General features: G+C 51.4%; 1 long non-coding RNA gene across 1 annotated transcript; it reads right to left on the bottom strand.

Annotated features, from left to right (window-relative positions):
• Positions 1-10,832: 10,832 nt before the first annotated feature.
• On the bottom strand, positions 10,833-18,896 carry LOC130458164 (uncharacterized). The gene is made up of 2 exons (XR_008917243.1): positions 18,776-18,896; positions 10,833-15,626 (listed from the first exon to the last, which is right to left on the bottom strand). It is a non-coding gene; the product is annotated as an uncharacterized LOC130458164 (long non-coding RNA).
• Positions 18,897-20,165: the final 1,269 nt, after the last annotated feature.

Here is a 20,165-nt window from a genome sequence, read left to right as displayed (position 1 = left end):
TGAACGGGTATTTGCTGCTCCTCTAACCCGGGTGTGGGTGGAGGATTTTGAGGGGCCAGCAGAGAGCCAGGGCTGCAGAGGGGCTCTGAGGCCTCCCTGCGGCCAGGACAGTGTCGAGTCTATCCGGGCCTGGTTAGAAGCTGCTGCCACGTGAGGAGAGAGATCGTGTCTGACGGTGTAGCCCCGTCTGCTTGGCGGCACCCCCATCTCGCGTCTCTCCTTCCGGAAGAAGGGAGGAAGCAGTGTTTGGGTGGATTTCTGGCGGCCACCAGCAGCTTGGGACCCCGAGGGATCAGGAGGGGTTGGTCCCTCCAGAGAGGCCTCTGGGAGGCAGGGAGGTCCCAGCTGTCACCCTGCTCTTCCTAAGGCCAAGAAGAGTGCCTGGGACAGAGCAGAGGACCAAATAGATGCGTCTGATTGGCTGAACATCAGAGATGCTGTGACCCCTGAGAGGGCATGTAGGGGGAGCCCAGAAGGCCTGGAAGCTGAGCCCAGCTGGGCCTGGGGAGCTCCATGAGGATGGCAGGCAGGACAGGCTGGCCTGGTGCAGAGAGCAGTTTCCTGTAGGTCCAGGAGCCCCAGCAGGCTGGGATGGGGCAGTGGGCAGGGCTGGGGCTCTGGGAAGGCTCTATGGCCAGGGAAGGAGAACCTTTGCTCAGTGAGAGCCCACGATTTCTAGCCCTGGAAACTGGGCCTGGATCAGTGCCTGCTAGCAGAGTGTGCTGAGGGCAGGAGGCCAGGCCAGGAAGGGGTTGATGAGAGGAGCTGCTCTGGGTGCCTCAGGCTGGGGCTCAAGGGAGGCTCCACCTTTGGGTGGGATGAACAGAAGAGGCAGCAGGAACCTTCCTCTGCCTGGGGGCCTTGAGCTCTGCCTCCTTGTGGCCTGGATGTGGGTCCTGTAGCCAGCAGGGGACGCTGTGGGGCTGGTCCTGAGCAGGCAGGGAGGGCCTGGGGAGCCTGGAGGTGTTGGGGGGAAGGGGTGACCCCAGCTGGCTGTGCCTGTGGCTGCTCTGAGCCCTGTGATCACTCCTGGGAGACGTCTCAGCTGGGTTGGGCCAAGTGACCCCAAAGACCCCCCCTGCATGAAGGGCTGCCCCCCTGGAACCCCGAGAGAGGATGCAGGTGGGGTCTAGAGGAGGCTGGAGCAGGCCCAGATTTGCATCAATCCCCGCCTACCCATCAGCCACCATCACGGGGTAACCAGGAGAGAATAAGAGGGAGCTGAGAGAGGCCAGACTCAGCTGGGAGCTCTTTGAAGCTGAGCTCTCGGGTCCTCTCGCCATGGCCTGGCCTCTTGTCTGTCTCTCACTGCTCTCCTTCTGCTCAGGTCAGGACCATCCCAGACCTCCCCTTTGGCCTCCTCCTCCCTCCCTGTTCTTGCCTCTCAGGAGGATCTCAAAGCACCTTCTGGCTTCCTCCTTGTTCAGGGTCATTAACGAGTCTCTCTGTTTGCAGGCTCCCTCTCCCAGGCTGTGGTGACTCAGCCTCCCTCTGTGTCTGCCTCCCTGGGGAGCAAAGTCAGTCTCTCCTGCACCCTGAGCAGTGCGTCCAGTCGTTATGCTGTTGGTTGGCACCAGCAGAGCCCAGGAAAGCCCCCTCGGTCCCTCCTGTATGTCGGTAGCAGAGGCAGTGTAATCAGGGCCGACGGGATCCCTGAGCGCTTCTCTGGCTCCGGATCTGGGACTAACCGATTCCTGTCCATCAGCAACGTCGAGCCTGAGGATGAGGCTGATTATTACTGCCAGTCGTATCACTACCCTGGTGGTGTTGATGCTTATACACAGTGATACATTCAGTGAGGAAGTGGGACAAAAACCTCCTTCTTAGCCCAGCTGTAGCTTTATGCTTCTGTTGCCCTCTCTGTCACTTCTCTCTCTGTCTCTCCCCCCCTTATTCTCTCCTGGTTACCCCATGATGGTGGCTGATGGGCAGGCGGGGATTGATGCAAATCTGGGCCTGCTCCAGCCTCCTCCAGACCCCACCTGCATCCTCTCTCGGGGTCCTGGGGGGGCAGCCCTTCTAGGGCAGCAGAGACAGGAGCCATGATGAGTGAGCAGCCTCCAGCAGCTGACAGTCCCTGTGTGCACAGCTCTAGGGAGGAGCACCCACAGTGCCACCCAGCCTTGTCCTAGATCCCCTGAGCTCAGCCTGAGACTTAAACACTGGGACACCCTCCCTGAGTTTTGCCCATCAGGCCAGACATCAGCCAGGCCCTACTGACCAGACAGAGGCTACAACACCCCCTAAACACTGGACCCTGCTGCCATGGCATTCAGGGCTCTTGACTGTTCTACTCAGTGACATCACCTGGCCAGGATTGCCTCAGACCTTGAACAATATAGTCCCTTTTGAGATTCATAGATAGATAAATTGGGGTGTATGGGGTGCTCAGGGAGGGGTGGTATCTCTGGTATGGAGGGCTTGTCGTGCCCTTCTAGGGCAGCTCTCCAACCTCTGACCCCCACCTGACACCCAGCTCTCACGTGTGGCTCCCAGTAGCTGCTAGCATGCAACAGCGGCCACACCCTGGGCAATGGCTTTGACAGGCTGGCCAAACCTTGTGAGGGTAGCCATCCGGTCGTCAATCCTTGGTGAACCAGGGCTTTGCTCACCCAGCATGTGAAGACTGCTTAGGCGGAACAGATAGAAGAAACCAACAAGAAGGTTCAACGGCTGAGATGGCGACGCAGCAAAGCACTGTGGAGTGCTTAGAGCATGTTGGAGCACAAAAGACAACACGGCCACCCAATGCAGCTGAGGAAGTCTCCAGGTGTAACGATTTTTCATGCCACTGGACCCAGGCTTCCAACGCCGAGAGAGTGGGACTGTCTCTGTGCTTCGACTTTTCCACTTAAATCTTCACGCACAAGTGTCTTTGTGCACATTCATCTACATCACAGATGAAAGCGCACAAAGACAATTGTCATCCTCGGTTACTGAAAGACTACTACTAGATAAATTGCTGGCACTGGAGTCAAGATGACTTGAATTCAAATATGCCCTGAGACAAGCATGGACTCACAAGACTGGGAACATCAGTGAAGCTCTCAGCCTCAGTTTCATCATCTGTAAAAGAAGCATCATAATGGTACTTGATTCCTAGGGGTATTTTCAGGCTTCATCACCAGCTTAATCAACATCTTTTCTCCTCCTCAGATTAATATTGAGCCCAAAACCCTGGGAACAGGACTGTTTTTAGCCTCATGATTGGATCTATCATCTCATTATTTGCCACGGTGTATATCAGCTTCCCCACTTCATGGGTAATATTGTTCACAGTGATGCAGCTGTCATTGGCTTCCTCTTGCCAGTACCGGGTGTGACATGAGGAGAGCAGAATGGCTTCTCCTGTATCTCCTTGAGGTATATCAAGTCAGAGGAAGGACATTTAGGTCTCCTGCTTTCTGAATCCAGAAACCAAACTGTTGGAGAAGACACCATGAAAAAGCCTCCAGATCACAAGCTGCACAAGAAGATCAAGAATGAACTTTGGTTGGGGACAGCTAGGTGGCTCAGTGGATTGAGAGTCAGGCCTAAAGATGGGAGGTCCTGGGTTCAAATCTGGCCTCGGACACTTCCCAGCTGTGTGACCCTGGCAAGTCACTTGACCCCCATTGCCCAGCCCTTACTACTCTTCTGCCTTGGAGCCAATACACAGTATTGACTCTAAGACGGAAGGTAAGGGTTTTTAAAAATAAAAAAAAAAAGAATGAACTTTGGGTATAGTTGATTGAACATTTATTTTGAATGTACACTCTTATGACAAAGGGGACTTCCCCCAACTGGCTTTTTGTCAATGCATCCAGCAATTGTGTTTTTTTTTTCTCTCTTATCCTCAAATTATTGTAATCTTTAAGTTGATTATGTTTGCATGATCCTTTTGGGGAAAATCTTTCCCAAAATGATCACACGGTGAAATGTAAAAAATGGAGACTTGAACCCAGGACTCCAGTCCCCAGAAGTCCTTGCTCACTTCCCAGAATGCTTTGTAATCGCACTGAATTCTCACCTGGGCAAGATAACAAATTATTATTTAAAGGAGTTCTCCGCCTACTGAGGCTCTTTCCTACTTCCGCTTCCCAGCAGACACATCTCTCATGATGTAAGTGAAATTGAATGGGCCTCTCTGGGCCTTGACACGTGCTTTCTTATTCTGTGTTTTCTTTAATCCTTAACCTTTAATAAACCTCATAAAATATAATACTCCTTGACAGAGAGAAACCAATTTTAACTATTACACTTCTAGACCATATACAGGTATAACATGGGAAGACTGAGTTTGGAAAGTCTCTGGAAGAATATGAGGAACATACTGGATGGGTCCAATGGTCAACTAAAGCTTCCAGTGGGCATAATGTAGGTCATGGGCTCCTTCTAGACCATATATAGGTACAAATGGGGTGTCTGAGTGAGGAAAGTCTCTGGAAGAATATGAGGAACATACTGGATGGGTCCAATGATCAACTAAAGCTTCCAGGACACAATTCCCAGAGCTGGGATGGTGAGTCCCCTTTATCCCATGAGGGGTGAGCACTGGCCCTGAGTGGAGAGAAGGGGCATTACTTGGCAGCTTGGCAAGAATTTTGCTGTGAAGACTGCATGTGGGTGTTCTTTATCCAATTACTCATCTTCTGAATGAGGAAGGGAGTGAGGGAGCGTGGGAGAATTTGGTATTCAAATTGTATGAAACAAAGGGTGAAAATTATGCTAATGTGGAATTGGAAAGATGTAAAAGAAAAGAATTTGGCTATCATATTAGAAGTCCTTCCTCACTGGAGCCTAAATAACTGAAGAGGAAGAGAGCCGAAGGAGGAGAAGTCTGGAGACCAACCAAGGTTTTTGGTGACTACTGGGGAGTCCAGGTTTCTGAGATACAGGACAGGGTTGTCCTCTTCTGAGCCAAGGCACCCTTTGGATGGAAGTCCTAGAAAAAGCCCACCCCAATCCCAGGCCCCTGAAGCTCATTTCAGGCCTGATGGTCTTCTTCCTGCCTCCCACTCTCACACAGAAGCCTTGACTCTCCACATGACTCTGTCTTCCCTCAGAGTTCCAGGCGGTGCCCTGAGTTTTTGGAGCTGTTTTAGCTTATGTCTACTGGCCTAAGCTCCAGTTCTGCTCTGTTCTCCCTGCTGTAAGGACCTGGAAGGGATCAGGCTAGGATCCTGGGGTAAAGGAGGAGATATAAAAGAGGGGGTCCAGGAAGTGGTCTTTCTCTAGTCCCTTGGAGGTGGTGGTGAAAGGGTGTGGGCTGAGAGAGAGAGAGAGAGAGAGAGAGAGAGAGAGAGAGAGAACCATGAGAGGAGCATCCATGGGGCTAGTTTGAGAATCAGCTTCACACTCTCTCTGTCTGTCGGTCTGTTTTCTCTTACTCAAGTAAATATTAATAAACTCTGTGGAAGTTAAGGCCTGGAGTTATAATCTAGCTTTGACGCTTCCCTCTCTCGGGGCTCTTTCTCCCCTCAACTACCCCATACTGTAAAGAGAAGGGGACCAGACTCAGAAGAGTTATGGATGGCGTTCACCCCAGCCAACCACTTCCAAAGGAAGTCTATACCCCGGGGGAGCACTTTCCCCATATCCCACCGTCCTGGCTGTTTCAGGTCATTCCTGGAGGCCTCGGTGCCAGTCTGGCATGGACTCTGGTGCCCATTTCCCTGGTGCCTCACCAGTCCTGACATCTTAAGTGCATGACACTGGCCACAGTACTTTATATTTCAGCGATGTTGACTCCGCGAACAGCCAGCACAGTGGGATTTGCGAGAGGTTGAGTGTGGGGAGGCATCAAAGGAGCCCTGGGAGCTCAGCCAGAAGGGCTCTTGGTGGGTGCTCTACAATTGAGGAGATCTGGGGTAGAAAAGGCTTGTCTGCCCAGCGAATAAAGAGAGCTCTAGGCAGGGGAACCAATTGTGGGGAGTGCAAGGTCCAGCCCAGAGAAGAGGGCAAAGGACAAGGGCTGGTGGGTGCCTGAGGCTCTAGCTCAAGGGATGGCTCTATCTTCTGGTGGGATGAACAGCACAACCAAAAGGGGCCTTTCCTTGGTTCAGGATCTTTAACGAGTTTCTCTGTTTGCAGGCTCCCTCTCCCAGCTGGTGTTCACTCAAGTCTCCCTCTGCCTCTGTCTCCCTGGGGAGCTCGGCCAAACTCTCCTGCACACTGAGCAATGGGTACATTGATGATGGTGTTACTTGGCACCAGCAGAGCCCAGGAAAGGCCCCTCGGTACCTCCTGTATGTCATCTGCAGTGGAAGTGTAGGAAAGGGTGACGGGATCCCTGAGCGCTTCTCTGGCTCCAGCTCTGGGGCTGATCGATTCCTGTCCATCAGCAACATCTAGGCTGAGGATGAAGCCGATTATTACTGCGGGGCAGGTCATACACACAATGAGACATTCCGTGAGGAAGTGGGACAGAAACTTCCTTGTCAGTCTGGTCACAGGCTCTTGTCCCACCCCAAGGTGCTGCCAGGGGCAAGTCAAATTATTCTTTCTGTTTCTCTATTTCTGTCCCTTTCTTTGTGGGTGTCTTTGTTCCTCTCTGTCTATGTCTCCCTTTTTCTTTCTTTCTCTATTTCTCTTTATTTCTATCTCTGTCTCTCTATAGCCATGTCATTGTCCATTTTTCTCTCAGTAAATCCCAATGACTTGCCCAAGGTCACACTGAGAGTAAGTCCTAGAAATGGGCCTTGACCCCAGGTGCTCCCACCTCCCAACAATACTCCCCCAGCTCCCTCTCCCCAGCCCTGCCTGGCTTTGAGGTAACCAACTTAAAGGAATGGATTTAGCTGAACCTTCAGGTCTCTGGGCTTGGCTGGTGGACAGGAGATGAGAAGAAGGAATGTCCCTGACATGATCTGGCAGTTTCAGTTGTGTCCCTGATGGGCTGTGGAAGGAGCCATATTGTTTGTCTCTGACAACATTGAACGGTGCTCAGGAGCCATGACCAAAGAAGAAAGAAGAAGCAAAGACACTGGAAGGGAAATGTGGACAAGAAGATGGAGCCGGCTGCTGGCAGTGCCTGGGTCCTATTTCTACATCTCTGGGAACAAGTGCCTGCACCTCCAGCAGGCCTGGACAAGTGTCCCCTGAGGGGAGCCTGAATCCTAAAGCCTGGAACCCCTTCCCCAAGTCTAGAAGATCAGGCCAGATTCCATCTAGGTCCTACCAACCCGGCTGAGATTATATCCTTCATTACAGCATTGATTGAAATAACAATAACATTCCTGGTGAAGGCTGGAGCCCTTGGCAGGGAGCAGAGGCACCCCCAGATCCTGGTTGGAGCATTGGAGAACTGGGGAGAAGAAGAAATGCCATCCCTTTGGCCTCTAGGTGGGGCTGTGTCTGTCATGAACAAAACAAGTCACCAGCTTCCTCTGATTTCTAAGCCAAGCCCAAGGGGCTGCTGGGCAATGTGACACAACAGTTTTGGAATGAAACAGAACAAAAGCTGTGCCCATGCCACACCGGGAAGTCCATCTGCAGGATTACCAAAGTCTCTCCTTAACCATCTGCTGCCACAAGCTCCCAGGACCAAAGGCTGCAAACATCAGGGACCCCAACAGATGAAGGCCAGTCACTGTTGGGGAATTTCACACAAAGCATTGTCTGCCCTTATTTTGTGGGGTGAAAATGAATGGAGAGACCTCCCAAGATTCAGGGGCAAAACCAGTTTGTTCCAAAGTCCCTGAGTATAAAAGGGAGCATCTTCTTATGGCCATGAAGCCATCGGGAAGACTGTCCAAGCATGCCAGGGCATACACACCTTCTTTGTGCATCATACTGAAGCCTTTGACTCAGCTCCATGAGACTGACTTATTCACATCATTAGCCTTTTGCTACCTGAATGTGGTGAGTATAAGACCCAAAGAGGGGCCTAAGGTCATGGGGTTGGTCTGGTTCTCTAAGGTTGTAGCTTAAGGAATGTCTGCTTGCTAACGTGACTGGGGTGGATGTGAGGCCTGTGGTCATTAGGAGTCACTGGTCCTGAGCAGGCTCTGAGGGGAAGGGTCTGCACCCATTCTAGGCAAGGCTACCCTTATCCCTGTTTACTTCAAGGCAATGAGAATTAAGAGCTGGCCAATCTTGAGTGCCGAGTTCTGCCCATTACTCACTTCCATCTTCCTTTAGTCCCTGCTTGTTGTCTCCATTTCCTTAATTTTGGCACTGGTCTATCAGATCCCCATCTTCCTAGCATCTTCTGATACAGTGATCCAGAAGGGAAAGAAAAGGGAGGAATAGTGTTACCATATTACATCTATCTATCTATCTATCTATCTATCTATCTATCTATCTGTCTGTCTGTCTATCCATCCATCCATCCATTCATCCATTCATACATCCATCATCCATATATCCATTTATCTAGGAAAAAAAAACCATGTATGGTATGAATCTCCTTCTGGGTCTCCTTGAGGATGTTGGTCCTATGGTCTGCCTTCAGAGATGTCAATTCTCTTACTCTAAAGTAGTTTTTATAGATTTTATAGATAAAATGGAAGCCTGAACTTCTCTAAACTCAAACATCCTGGGACAATGCCTCAGGTAACGACAATGGTCCTTCCTTTGAAAGCCCACTTAGAACTTCAGAACAACTCAGAGATCAGCATGTGCTGCTGCCATCATGTGGTTGATCTAAGGAAGTGGATGGATGACCAAACCTAATCCTTCTTTTCACTCCTCCATATCTGTGGTAATGATGAATGGATCTGCCATGTTTGCCTTAAGGGAAACTTTCCAGAACAGGATAAAGTCCAAATGGCATATTTGAATGTAGAAAGTATGGAACATAAAATGGGGGTTCCGATGACATCTAAACACTGAAGGCTCTTTTATCCTCCAGAGAATGAAAGAGAGGAGACATATTTTGGTCTAGAAAAGGATGTGAAGGAAGATGTTGGAATAAGTCAGGAAATCACCTGCCTTTCCCCAATTCCCTTTTAAACAACTTGAAATTACACGTCAAATTGAATTTTAGAGCGTCATAAATAATAAAAAGTTGGGGTAAGTAGCAGCTCTCTAGGTCAGTGATGGTGAACCTATGGCACAGGTACCAAAGATAGCAGGCAGAGCACTCTGTGGGCACACACATCGCCCTCCCCCTCCCAGAATTGGTTAGCAGAAAGCCAGAAGGGCTTGGGATTGGGCTGTTCCCCTCCCCCTCTCCATGCACCTAAAGACATTCCTCTCCCCCCCTCCCTCTGCCCAGCAGCCCAATGGGAGCACTTCCTCCCTTCCCTGTCTGGAGTAAGAGAGGACACTGGGGGTGGGGAGAGCAGGGCCCAGCACTCAGACTCTGGAGGGGTCAGGCATGGCACTTGGTCTGCTGCATAGGGTGGAGGCGTGACCTGGCACTCCATCTCTAAAAGTTTCACCATCACTGCTCTAAGCCATTGTTGTCCCACTAGAAACTATGTTTGGATTATGTGTATATTCAGGCTTAGATCACTACTAACCTCATGCAGGTGTGTGTGGTTTCTCCTGATATCTGACTTCTTTATCTTTTCTAAGGTCTATTCATCTCACTAATTTCTTTCTCAATTTTTTTTGGTGAGATTTATCTAGTTCTGAGAGGGAAAAATTGAAGTCTGCCCATACAGCTCAAGTGTGAAGCTCAAGTGCTTCATTATCCATAGTGCCACCTGAGAGAGAGCAAGCAGTGGTTCAGAATTTCGAACCCCAAAGCTTTAGCATCAGCAATGGTTCTAGCCCAGTGTCCACAGTCACAAAATGAAATGCTTTGCCTCACCCTGAGAGAACACATGCCCAGAATAGACAAGAGTTTCCCTACTTTGTTAATATCTGAAGACCCTTTGAGATCTTGGGGCTTTTTCCCCCACATTTGTGGTTACACTAAACCTTTTGGTTCAATAACGGTGCTTTCCCCAAAGCACGGGGTGTCCTCTTTGGAGATCATACAAGATTGAAGAGTAAGGAAGCAGGACAAGAAGGAAACCTTTGTCTGAGAATGAACCAAGCCTTTGAGTGACTGTTGGAGAGTCAGAGCAGAGAAGCTTTCAAGGCTTGGTGCCTTCCATAAACTGGCACCATGGCTGCCCTCTCCTGAGAAAAGTCAGTCTATTGTTCTGTGGACAGCTGCTAGCTTGGGGCAGTGGGGGGCAGCAAGCAGGGGTCTTGCTTTGGCTGTGGCTCCTCCAAGGTTGGCTTCCAAGTGTGGGGTGCCTTGGGGTTTTACAGTCTGTAGGTGGCACTATGGGACTGGTCCTGGGCAGGCAATGGAGGGCATGAGGAACCTGGTGAGCTCAGGGGGAATCAGCCCAGCTGGCTGTGTCTGTGGCCATTCTGAGCCATCATCACTATGTCCCAACACAGCATCCCATCCCCAAAAGGTCCTCCCCCTGGCACCTGAGACCTCAGAATTAGGACCCGGTGAGGGTGAGAAGGCCCAGAACCAGGACAGGTTTGTATCCAGCCTCCACCTACCCTCCCAAACACCATCACAGGGTTTCGGGAAGAGAATAAGAGGAATATGGCAGAGCCCAGTTCTAGCTTTGGGTTCTTTGGGGAGCTGAGCTCTTGGGCCTTCTGCACCATGGCCTGGCCTTTCCTCTCTGCCTCTTCCTGCTCATAATGTTGTCTAGATAATGAGATGGAATGTAAGAGACCAGGAATCCCTTCTGGTGATTCCTGACCAGGAAAGCTAATGCTGGATGTGAGGACCTTCGTCCCACCTCCCACATTCCCAGGAGAGTTTTTATTTTCTCTCTGGGTTCTGTGGGTTTGAGTCTTGGGCTTCTCTTTTTCTACTTATCATGACTCGGGCTCCCATTCTGCTCTGTCTCCCCCCGTAACATTTCTAATGAGCCAATGAACACAATTGGTTTCTATAAAATGATATTTATTGAGATAATATAGAAAATAAAGAAGTTTTGATATCTTCCCCTCTACAATCCAGTGCACTGGAGAGAATGTCCTTCAACTAGAACCACTTTGGACTTTATGTCCATCCCTCTTAGTTTCCTTCCAAATCAGGTCTGGCCCCAACACCAAAAAGGGCGGGCCAACACAGAGCCTGGCATCAAGGAGCTTGCAGTCTAAGAGGGAGATGACACGCACATAACTGGTGATAGCTAAGGTCTGGCCAACACTTTCTTTACCACCTCCCTGGGAAGGCAAGTGCTCCTTGTCCCTATGAGCAAACTGAGGCTCAGGAAGGCTGGGGGGATTTCTCATGGTTACGCAGATAGGGTCAGAGCTGTCCCCCCCTTGTCTCCAGGCCTATCCACAGCCCTTCCCAGCAGACCATGCTGCCTCCCAGTCAACAACTCAGGCTCCCCTTTGGACATCTCCCAAAGGCAGCAGAACCCAGTAACGGGCACTTGTGAGAACACATGCCAAGCACTGAGGAACTGGATGGGGACCCCAAGAAAAAGCCAAACCAGTCTTCATTGGGGCCTGCAAGGCACTAGCAGTCAAGGGGGCAGAAGTGGGTTTCTGTAAAAGGTTGGGCTTCAGCTGAATCTTGAAATAATAAGGAATGAGTAACTCCAAGAGGGGAAGGTGAGGAGAGACAAGCATTCCTAGCAGGGAAGAGATGGAGAATCATGTCTAAGTCTGGCTGGATCCCACTGAGTTGAACGCACAAAGCCATGGCAAAGGGAGGAAGCGTCTGCATGTAGAGCATTAAAGACCAAATAAAGTATTTTCTGTTTGATCTTAGAGGGAACAGGGAGCCACTGGAAGTTCCTGAGGGGCACTGAGTGGGGCACAGTCAGATCTGTGCTATGGAAAAATCACTTTAGTGCCAGTGCAGGATAGAATGGAGTGGGGAGAGACTTAGGGCAGGTGATCAAAGTAGGGATGGCTATTTCATAAGTTCAGGTCAGTGCTAGGTGTGGAAAGGGAAACTGAGACTGAGGAACCATTTTTAAAATGTTGGCATGAGGGGGAGTGGCATTTGGAGGAGCAGAAAGGGCTTGTGGGATTGAGTTTGGAAAGGGGTCTTTGCCTTGTGAACTCTTTAGAGACAGGGGCTAAGGACAAGAGCTCGAGACCCCAACCTGTAGTGCCAGAGTCTTGCCTCCATTTCCCCTTGCCTGAAGACAGAAGATCCCTGACACCTTTGAATCACTGATTAAAGAAAACAAAAGAACAACTGCTGCTGAAGGAAACTGATTCCTTGAACTTCATGGGGGTCACCCCAAAGACCCATCCCATCCCAATACCTTCCCAAGAAGGACACTGTTGACCTGTTTAGAGTAGGATAGTGAAGTGATTAGAGAGGAAGGAGGAAAAGAGAAGCTGAAGCCTGATCCATTTGGTTGGGTTGAAGAAGGAAGTGACAACCTGTAGGGATTCCTATTCCCACTGACCTATCCCCCCCACTTCTGTTACCTGAACTATTAAACCACCTTTGTTCTGAAGAAACCCACAGTCAGATCTAAATCGTTACAGAAGTTGAGGAAGAGAGTTAGGAGAAAAGGGAGGGTATTGGGGTAGGCTGACCATTTAGCCTTGTTAAACAACAAAAGAACAAACAGGGATGTTCAGCCTGCCTGACAAGTGGGGCTTTTAGGGGCTCAGGCACAAGTCCTGAGGACAAGTGAACTCCAAAGTGCCCCAGAAGCCTACTTACTGAGACACAGCCCCTGTTCATCCTTGCCACAACATCAACTCAGGGGTACTTCTCTTGTGTGTTTGAAGTGTGAGGAAAGGAGAGAATTACCCAGACCATCTCTCAACCCCAGTGATTCTTTCTCCTCCACCACACTAACCCTACTATCCCTTCACCTCCTCCATCCCTGCTCCTACCCATCCTATCTCCATTTCCCATTATAATCATAACATAGGCAAACTGGGAGGCTGTGATTGGTTCCTGTGAAGTCGGAGAGAGACAGGAAGTGACTTAGGAAAAGGACTATAAAAGGCAAGACTGAAGGACAAGATTCTCTCTTTGCTTCCTTGGTTCTTTGGTGAGAAAACCCTTTCTTGGTTGGTGCTTTGGTGGGAAACTCTCTTCAGTGTGAGCGCTCGTGAGATTCTTGGAGGCAGTCACCCTCTCCTGCAATTGTTCTGGACTGGAGCTTTCTGCTCTGGAGAGCCATGCTGTGTGAGTGACTCAGGCTGAAGGAAGAGCCTTGTGTTGGTGGACTCCTGGCTAATGACACCATGGGGACTTCCACGTGGAGATCTGGACTTGAAAGAGCCCCTGCCGGGGGCTGAGCCAGACTTCACTGGAGCAGCACTTAGGGAGGGAGGCTAGACAAGGCTCTGTCTCCTTCCTACATTTCCCACTTTCAATATCTCTACCTTGTTGTAAATAAAAGCTGCTAACCATCATTTTTTACTTAAGGGCTAATATTTTATAAATGGCGACCACAATCTCACTTTTGTAACTCTCATGTTGAGTCAAACCAATTTTAATTCTTACAACTGTTTGGGGACCTTAGTTTGGGTGGGACTAGTGACCATAGTCAAGCTTCTCCCATTGTATTAAAGTCCCCTCTCCAGGAGCCCAGTTCTTATTTTGACCCTTTCCTTTGTAATTCTTATAGTTGATCACTTCTTGATCACCCCAGGCTGGCTGCAGACTTCTTGGCAGCCTGCTTGTAGTTTGTCTATGCCTGCTTGTTGTACCAAGTTCTCCAGAGGGTATAAAATACCCCCAAGTTCTGCCCTTCTTTGGAGCTATTACCTAGTATAGCTCTCCTCTCAGAAATACCGGTGGGGGCCAAATAGCGGACACTATCTGTCTCCTAATTAAAGACTTGGTTTTCCTGACTATTTAATAATTCTGTGGTTTTTTCCAAGTTAACAAAGCTGTAAAAATGGAGATTTGAACCCGGATCTCAATTCCCAGAAGTCCTTGCTCTAGTTCCCAGGATGCCCTCTAGTCTCACCTGAGTTCCCACCTGCGCAAGATCAAAATTTCTATTTAACTGGCTATAAAAGCCTACTGAGCTCTTTTCCTACTTCCTCTTCCAAGCAGACGGGTCTCTCATGATGTAAGTGAAATTAAATGGGCCTTTCGGCCCTCCTAGGCATGTGCTTTCTTACTTGTATTTTCTTAAATTCTTAATCTTTAATAAACCTCATAAAATATAATACTTCTAGCAGCAAAACTGATTTTTAAATGCCACAGTTCCCAAGAATATAACATCTGACCTTGCTTCCACTTCTTCTTCCTCTTTTCCAGGAAGTGATGAGACCGATCATTATCAAGGTCTGTCTTTGTTTCTTTAACCCTTACCTTCTGCCACAGAATCAATACTACGAAGGTTCCAAGGCAGAAGAGTGACCCTACTTGACAGAGAGCACTGGAGAGAGAAGACCTTGTCTATATGACCTGGGACACCATTTCAGGAAAGAGGATGAAGTTGCTTACCTGGGGGGGCCTAGAGGGAGGAACTTGGGGGCCCTTCCCCTACCTCTCCGTGTTTCCTGCTCTGGTCTGCTCCCACTCCTATGGGGTCTGAGAAAGTCGTGCTAGAAAGAAAAAGAGACCCATAGGAGCACTAGGCCCTTCCTTGTAGCTCCCAGACCTCCCTATGCCTTGGGAATGCCTCCAGTTCTTCCCACTCAAAAGGACACCAGAGGGAGTGTTTCCAGGACCCGGGTCAGTTCAGCCAGTATTTAGGAAATGCCAACTGTGTGTCACACTGTGTTCTAGGTACTAGAGATGTTAAAGATAAAGAAAGGCCCAGTAGCAGCTCTGCAAAATGTCAGGGCCGTTGAGGAAGGAGTGAGCAGGGACAGCTGGAGGAAGAGGAAGAGGAAGAAGAGGGGGTCCTGGGCTGGGAATAGTGGGAAGGATAGAGAGGGGAGGCCTGAGGCTCTTTTCCCAGGAGGAACAAGACCCAGAAATGCAGCAGGGCAGGAGGTGGGAAGATGAAGGTGAAAGGAGTCAAAAGAGAAATGGGGGAGTCCATGGGGAAATCCATGTCAGAACAGGGTGCTTGGGGAGCAGGAGGCAGAGATGAGAGGGGAGAGAAAGCAAAGGAAAGGTGAGATAAGAAGGGAAAAGGAGCCTAGGATATAGGGGTGGGGAAGAAGAAAGGAGGGAAAATGAGGGGAGAAACGCAAGAAAGGGGCAAGTTACCCAGCCTCAGTGAATCCCTAAGGAAGGAGCAAAGAACATTTACCCTACTTTAGAGACAAGCTAACTGAGGCAAGGAGAGAGGAAGAGAAGCTGGGAGGAGTGGAGGTAGGAGATCCCATGGGACACAAAAGGGAGATGGCTTCAGAAAGACAGTGGGTTCATGAGACCTCAGGGACATCCTGGCTTCAGATACTGCCCTGGGACTTTCCTAAGTACCTCTGACCCAAGGGAACAGAGAGCTAGGGTGGGATCACACAGTGTAGCAGTGGTTTCCAGAGCCTGTCAGCTGGGACCAGGGAGCACAGGCACCCTGACTCATGGCCTCACTGTGATAAACAAATGCTTTGGTATTTTTGTTTTAAAGGTCAACGACTCAATGCTGACCATTAAACATGGCCCCTGGTGCGAGGAAGCAGATCCCCTTCCATGGGCAGAACCCAGGCCCCAGAGAGCCCTCCTCACCCAGGCAGACCAGGTTCTTGTAGTTCTCCAGCATCACCTCCCAGAGCAGCTCCTTCTGGGGAGGGTCCAGGAGCCTCTACTCCTCTATGGCCACATCCTTGAGCATCACGGAGGCCTGAAACAACATATAAATGGGCTCAGCCCGGGACTGCAGCCCAGAAAGCCCTGGGAAGGGAGGGGAAGTGGGCAGGAAGGACAAGGGCTGATTCTGACTGAAGTTGGGTTTCCAAAGGAGATACAGGAGGCTGTTGACACTGGAACGGACTGAGGGGGCAGTGAGGGGGGCAGTTAGACCTGGAGTGGGGAGAGACAGGGCAGGAGACCAAAGTAGGGGGCAGCTATTTCAGAGGTTCAGGTCAGAGATGAGGAGGGTCTACACTGACGTGGTGGAAGGGAAGGGAGCTATGGGCAGATGTAGAGACAGAAAGACCAGGCTGGCTCACTGACTGGCTGGAGGGGAAGAAGACCCTGCAGATGGGGAAGGGGATGGCTAGAATCCCCAGGTCATGCTAAGCTCTGAAGAAAAAAAGAAGCTTCCATTCTAACGGGGGAGGTATCATATGGGTAAATTGTCAAGGACAAGGAAAAAGAATGACTAGGCACAGGGAAGCCTTCCTGGAGGCAGCAGCAATGCCTTCCCACAGGAAGGGCTCCTGGGAAGCATCTTCCAGGAAGCCCCCAGGACTGCAGGTGGGGCAGAGCAGGAGGGGCACCGTGGAAGCCAGTGGAAACAGCCAGGAGTAACATGAAGATGGCAGATGGGGGTTATGGAGGGCCACCACCAAGGCCTCAGGCTGCAAGGAAGAATACAGGGGGAAAAAGGTGATGGAGGCCTGGTCATGGGGGAGACAGGCTGTGAAGGCCTCTGAAGGCCCAAAGGAATCTCTGTTGGATTGTCAAGAGAACAGAACCAAGGCCTGGGGAGGTAGAGGAAGGATGGGGGGACCCTGGGTCACTCTATTGTAGGAAAATGACATTGGAGCTAGCCTGGGGCTGGAGGAGCCATGGGGGGTTTCCATACTCCTCTCTGCTTGAAATGTCTTTCTCAGGTCTATTCATGACTCATTAAATGAAGATGTCTGAGTTTAAAAAAGAAAAATGAAAGGGACTTTGGCAGCCCAGTGGAGCAGGAACAGCAGAGGGAGAGACTGGGGCAGGGAGACCCCAGGGCAGGCTCTGGGGAGGGTCTAATGGGAGGTGACCAGGGCCTGGTAAGCCCCCCATTGTCTGGAACCTATATCTTCACTGACACTTATTTATAAAGCAGGAAGCAGGCTAGAGAAAGGAAAGGCAGCAGCCACATGTGACCAGCTGTTCCCTTGGCAAGCTTCCTTCCCAGCTAGATGTGGGGTGCTTGGGGGTGCTCTCCTGGGCAGCCCTGAGCCTGGCTGTATGTGCTGGGGCTCCCCTAGTCAGGGCTGGCCCCTCAGGCACTCTCCTCCCCTGGGGGAGCTGTGCTGCCCCACCACCAGTGCTCTCCCAGCCATCTCCTCTCTTGGAGGTTCTGAGGAGGAACAGATCTTGGTCCAATCTCAGCTCCCTGGGACAGCCCTTTCCTCGCCCTCTGATTTGGCAGACTTGGACCTCAGTCCAGATGCCAGGAATCCCACAGGGTCCTTAGAACAGCCCAAGAGCACAGCGTCTCCCAGCGAACGGTAGGGAGGGCCCCATCTAGCACCTCAGAGTGATCCAGTTCAAGGTCCACAATGAGGGGGATGGTTTGCTTTAGGATCCAAAGTTGTCTGGACAGGCTGTGTTACCTCTTCACAGGCCTGCCCTGGAGGAGGTGGTCAGTGCAGCCAGGGGACAGGAGCAGCCAAGAGATCAGAGAGAAGAAGAATCCCTCAAGTTGGCAATGGCCTGGCAATGTGGCTGGGAGGGCTTTCAGAGCATCATGAAGGTGCCAGCCTGGGTGACCGGGAGGGTGGGGGCTGTGGGGATTGCGGGGTTCAGAAATAGGGGGGTTTGGGGAGACCCTGTGCTATCCTGAGATCTGGTGGGCTGGAGACACCCATGGGACACCCAGTGTCCAATTTCAGAAGCTGTGGAGTCAGGAGGGAGCCCACAGCATCCGATGAGACCCCAAGTGAGAGTTCAGAGAGAGGAGACCAGAGAAGGGCCAGGCTGGGCCAGAGGCTGGGACGAGCCCCTCTGAAAGAGGACAGGGCATGGATGGTGCCTCAGCAAAGGGGATGGAAAGGAGGAGGGCTCAGACAAGGAGGAGGACAGAACCAAGAGGGAGCAGGGCCTGCGGCTGTCAGGGGAGACAGGGGGAGGCCTGAGGGCAAGTCACTGGATCTGGACATTTGGGGAGGGAGGAGCAGTCAGGACTGGGAGGTCAGAGAAAGTCTCCCTGCAGATGCCACCTGCCAGGGATCCCTCCAGCTGCTAAGTCGGGTCAGGCCAACAAACACTGACCTCGGGCCTCTTGGTGCCAAGCACTGTGCCAAGGGCTGCGGATCCAAAGGCCCAGACGGTCCCGATTGGGGCTCCTGGTGCCTAAGGGGGAGACAACCTGCCAATGGCAATGTTCAAGAAGAGGTAGAAAGCAAGTGTCTGTCTGGGGTTGAGGCGGGAAGGGTGAGGGAGGGAAGCAGGAGAAGCTTCCTTCAGAAGGTGGGATCCTAGCTGGGGCCAGAAGAAGCCTGCAACCTCCAAGGCTGCCTGTCCCAACGCTAGGGATCTGGTGTGCCCCCGGCACCCATGTGTCTCCCCCATTCAGTCCTAAGTTCCTGGGGGGCAGAGCTTGGGTTCCTGCCTCTCTGGGGCTCTCTGGCCAGGGCTGGCACCTGAGCTTTGCTGACGGAAGCGCTGGAGAGAGAGGAGCGTCTACACCAGGGGCCTGAAAAGTGAGGGGGGACCCACGGTCAGGCTCTGGGAAGGAGGTGACCAGGGGCCTGCAGCAGGGGGAGGGTGGATCTCTGGAGACATATGCAGGGAAGGGACGAGCCAGAAAAAGAAATCACTCAAGTTGGAGAAAAGGATGGACGGGGTGGGGGCGGGGAGCAAGTTAGGAGAGGGAGGTGGGGTTTAGAGGGGAGGACGACAAGATGGGGAAAGGGGGGGAAATTTGAAGGAGACGGCAGGAAAGAAGGGAGCAAGGGGGAGGGAGGGGGAAAAGTTAGGGAGAAAGAAGGACGAACGGAGTGGGGTCGCCTCCCTGACCCCGCCCCCACTTCTTCCAGAAGGAGAGAGGCTGGGAAGAGAGGTCCCAGGCGCTCCCCGCCTCCCTCCTGTGGCTTCCCCTCGAGGCCCCCTCCTCACCTCCTCCGGGACAGAGGACTGGCGCTGCCGACTTTGTAGAAATAAGAAAGATGCTTCCATCCCATCTCCTCTGGGACCAAAAAAGATCCGACAGAATAGAAGCTTCTGCGGCTGCGCATTCTCTCCCTTAGAAACCACGGGGCGGGGCTTAATCAGGGGACACCCCCCCCAGTCAGACACATGCCCATTGGCTATCCTTGGGTGGGCGGGGAGCTCTAGGTGTTTCCAGGGCCACGCCCCTTTCTCTGTGGTCCACCGGAATTGGAGGGAGAATACTTCCCCCTCGCTCCCGGAACGCCCCTGTGCATACTTCACCGCCTCCTCCACCCGCGGTCCATCCGCTGGGGTCTCCCAGGCTGACTTGTGGCCGCCCGAGGGGCTCGTGGGGGGCTTCCCGGGGATGGGGGAGCCCTCCAGGGAGCGCCTCTGGTTCTCATTGTGGTTCTGGTGGGCGAGGGGAAACGGGCCCCTTGGGGGGAGGGAGAGTGTCTGGAGCTAGACCTGCATTCAGGGTCCCACACTCTCCCCTGCGGCCCCCTCCTCCAATCCCCCTAAGTGCTCCCCATCCCTCTTCATAGAGTCCTCGATAGTCCCCCATCCCTCCTCAGTGCTTTCCCGCCTCTTCCTCCCAACATTCCCAAGTCCGGGGCTATCCTGAGGGCTCCCGGGGGCTCTAGGTCCCACCTGGTGCTGGGCATGGCCAGTGCGGGGACCGGCAACCCCCATTCCCATGAACTAAGAGCGGCAGGGAGCTGCCCAGGGTTCCCAGGATTTTTGACTGATGAGTCGGCAATAAAGAGAAACTGAGGCACAAACTCCCAAGCATGTTCACCTTTAGGAGTAAGTGAGCAGCCACCAAGAAATGGGATCCAAGGTTCTCTGTAGTCCAGTATGTGCCTGTCAGGCCACACTTGCATAGTTCCTGATTTTAGACTTGAACTAGGATCTGTCAAAGCCTGGGGTTTTGAGGAGATTTCCACATCAGTTGATCACAGGGTACTTAGCTTAAGGGGAGAGAGGAGAAAGCACTAAGTCTGGGGTGGGGAAGATCTGAATTCAAATCCTGCCTCAAATTCTCCTAGTTGTGTGGCCTTGGGCAAATTGTTTTACCTATCTGCTTCCATTTCCTCATCTGTAAAATGGGGATAAAAATAGCACTTCCCTGGAAAGATTGTAGTGAGTAAAGTGCTGGATAAACAACATTATGCACTTTATTAGTCAATAAATGCCTATATTTGTTCAGCTCAAAATAGCCTTGGGGTTTTCTTTCTTGCAGATTTTCTGTGTGGAGCTGGATTCTAGTTCATGAGTTATAGGGTTAATAAGGAGATCCTGAGGAGGGCTTCAATTATTTTGGCAAACAGCCAAATGATTACTTGACATCTTTTCT

This window comes from Monodelphis domestica, chromosome 3 (genome assembly GCF_027887165.1).
Source record: "Monodelphis domestica isolate mMonDom1 chromosome 3, mMonDom1.pri, whole genome shotgun sequence".
Classification (NCBI taxonomy): domain Eukaryota; kingdom Metazoa; phylum Chordata; class Mammalia; order Didelphimorphia; family Didelphidae; genus Monodelphis; species Monodelphis domestica.
The sequence above is the reverse complement of the archived record's forward strand: the minus strand, read 5'-3'. Positions and strand labels throughout refer to the sequence as shown.